The following is a 3,578-nucleotide window of genomic DNA, read 5'->3' as shown; positions in this document are numbered from 1 at the left end:
TGCTGAGAGAAAAAACAAATCGCGTTCCCAGCTGCCTTCGACCGCCCGGGGCAGCGTGGTAGTGCGGGGGAACCGAGGAAGGGAGATAAATAAGTCACGTAAATAAAACATTAAAGCACACACAGTGGCTCTGCCTGTGCTCTTGGGAGGTGCCAGGCCCTGGCCACCGATAGAGCTGACACCTCTGGAATATTCTGAAGAAGTTAATTACCCAAGATTGTCCCTACTTCCAATCTTGGAGGCAAATCAGTTTAACCGGGTGACTGGGAGGTGCAGTGGCCAGGCCGGGGCAGAGGGCATGGCTCCAGGGGCATGGCATCTCCTCCACTCAACGTACAGTCAAGGAAACCCCACCCACCCGGTGTTCCCTGCTGCTGGTGGTACCTTCTGTTTACATGGAAGCCTGGCGGGGCACTGCCACCCACCCGCTTGGCATGAGGCTTTGGCACTGTCGCAAGCCTGAGCCCCCGAGAGCCCTCGAGCAGGCACAGTGCTCTCACAGAGAGGCCACAACACAGGAGCTGGAACAACCCTTCCTCTTGGATCCAGAAGCGGCTCCCTCCCCACGCCACGTATGAAACCTATACCTGTTCTGAATCGCTCTTTTTGGTCTTTGTTTCTTATGTTTCTAGAGTCCAGTATTTCTGCTGCTGGAGTCAGTGGCAAAATTGATGTGTAATTTAGCAGAGTTAACCTTGATAAGGAATGGAAATCTTTATCTACTTTAGAGGTATTTTTATTCAACAATGAAGTAAGTAATATTCACTAACAATGATTTTCTACTTTTTTCCTTCAAACAGTGGTACAATACCAACTCAATGATTTATAAGTATGTTTATTTTTATAACCCATTCTAAAATACTTTTTCAGCTTACCCAAAATTGGAATAATGAAAATTCTATGAGTAAAAGAATAATCAAAGGCAAAGATGTGAATAATGAATATGCAGGAAGACCTGTCAGAATAAGCCAAATACCTGGGATCAGTCTCTGAAATGTGTGGATATGGGTAGCTGTCAGGTTTAATATTTAACGTAATGAGTAATACTTAATATATTGACTAACCCCAGAACACTTCAGCCTATACTCTAAATTACCATAGCTGAGTTTACCTTATTGCCTATTGACCTTTTGCAAGATATTTTTCTGAATAATTTCTCAATGGGAGAAAGTGTGCAACCTTCTATTTTGAGCAGTAGGGAGAAATTTAGAGACTCACTAGATTTCAACATATTTAAGAAATACAGGTGGCAGTACCACTGATTCACAAAGAGCAATCCTGTTTCCAGAAAAAAATAATTAATCACTTCTTAAAAAATACATTATCTATTTGTAACATTGTTTTTCATTAGCTCATCAAACTCCTTTAGACAGTATAAAAGTGTCATGAGTTCCAGTTTACAGATGGTGAAACTGAAGCACAGGTGAGCTAGAGAACTAATGGTGCATAAATGCTAAAGATGCGGTTGGGAATGGAAAAGCATTTGCTGTAAGGTAACTAGTTTCAGAGTCTAATTTCAATGGGATTTGGAAGCTTGCACACTTCCAAAACTCCTATGAGCTTCCAATCTTTGGACAGTATGTAACTTTGGAATCTACTTTAAAGTGATTTACCTGCTACTTCCTCAGAGGCCAGCGGTCCCTAAAGGAGGAAGTTTTCCAAGACTGCTTTTTAAATGCTAAACCTAGGCCCATCTTTCTGGCTTCCCTTCTCTTTTGTATGCATGGCTAGTCTTAGTTAAATACAGTATGAATGGAGGAACCAGGCTCTTCTCTTGGCTAGCAGGCAATCTGAGAACTTCTCTGCGGTGGCTTGTTTGCAGAATGTTCTGCCTTCTCAGGCTTGCTTGGTCATTTACATCGTAGCGTTTTGCATCTTCCACGTCCTTTTATGTTCCATCATTATACAGTTCCACTGTTGCTTTCCATATGCTGGGAACTCCTCACTCTCAATAATACCTTACTCTGCATGTAAATCGGTATTTTCCACATACGTACAATACAGTTCTTCTCCATGGAAATGATCATATTGCAATCCAGGTTGGCAATGGCAGACTAAAACGAATTATATCAATTTGCCAGGCAGCCAGCTGTATCCTTCCTGTATGGAAGTAAACAGCCAGGATGTCACACCTTGTCATCAGTGTGTCTCCTCTGTGAGGATGCATTTTACTGGGAGAAGCATACTTCAGTGAAGTGCATACTTTAATGAAGCTCACGCTTCATAAAAAACCCCAGACAACTCAGTGGGACCTAGGGCATTCAAAGAAACAAAAGCAGAGCATTGTCCACCAGGAGATGATTTACCTACTCTAACCACACGTCAACAATTACCAAAATAGTTAATAACAAAATATAATGATAAAAGTGATAATAATTTGCAACAAAATTCAGGAGAATATATTATTTTATGGTATTCAGTTATATAAACAATACTACAGTCAGACTATTAAATAAAATAAACCAAGGAAGCTGGACTATAGTTGCATTCTGGGAATTGCTAATACTGACAGCCAGGAAAAGAAAGAACGTGCTTAGACTTGTAACCAGCACCAGCAATCAACACACGTCTTCCACACCACAGTGAATAACACACGTTTACTTAAACAGTGCAAGTCCAGCTGATAGCAGCACATGGAAGGTGGATGCCACATGGCAAGCCTGTCGGTTCTGTTCCTTGGGCAGTCCTAGCACAGGAATACAGCCCTGCACCTCCCTGGCCCGTGAAGATGTGATTGTGGAGAAGCCAGAACTGCTGCCTCTTGCTCACTCACTGCAAGTTGAGTTGCTTTGGCCTTACTGTCCGACTGCTTCTTGCACAACTTGGATGTCCCACTCACAGTTGAAGTAAATAAACATTTTAAAAATGCAAAGTGACACTAATACACTTGAGAACAAACCAAATCAAAGTGCTGTCTAAGCCAATCTGCTGTTCTTCTGCACCATGAGGCCATGATGTGCTATCAAGCACATCAAAGAAAGGTAAATGACCAAAGCGTCTGAAGTGTTAAAGAAGAGCACTTTCGTGGGCTGTTTCTGCCAAACACCTGTGTCTATGTGCTGAGTTAGTCCTCTTGTGATGCTGAACAGCAAATAACTGCAAAGTACTGATGAAAAATAAAGTTACCTTTCGGTTAGCATATGCTGGGTAACATCAGATCTTGTATTTATCTTTCTTGCTCTTCCCAAAGATTTCTATGTGCAATCGATTACGTAGGCTACGTTACTTTTTTCCAGCCATGATCAGTACTGCAGGAATGTTTTCAGTTTGAACAGCTCTGCAGTGTTCTTCCCTTTTTAATCACGGAAATGCACCTCTCATTTTTGCGCTATGTGTGAAGTAGATTTGTCCTTCCGTTTGGGGACAAAACCTGGTGCCAATGTCAAATGCATGGACTCAGGCCATGCCCTGGGCACTGCAAGCACTGGAAATAGAAGGAATAGTGGCCCATCCATTCCCTACGTTTGTTCTGTTCTGTGATACCTTACCTACCTGTGGGTTCTGCAGTAATTCGGGGTGCACAAACTCGATGTGGATGCCGTAGAAGCAGGTCGGGTTTGGGAGCGCGGCTGCATTCC

The sequence above is a fragment of the Apaloderma vittatum genome, unplaced genomic scaffold (assembly GCF_000703405.1).
Source record: "Apaloderma vittatum isolate BGI_N311 unplaced genomic scaffold, ASM70340v1 scaffold5941, whole genome shotgun sequence".
Taxonomy (NCBI): domain Eukaryota; kingdom Metazoa; phylum Chordata; class Aves; order Trogoniformes; family Trogonidae; genus Apaloderma; species Apaloderma vittatum.
The sequence above is the reverse complement of the archived record's forward strand: the minus strand, read 5'-3'. Positions refer to the sequence as shown.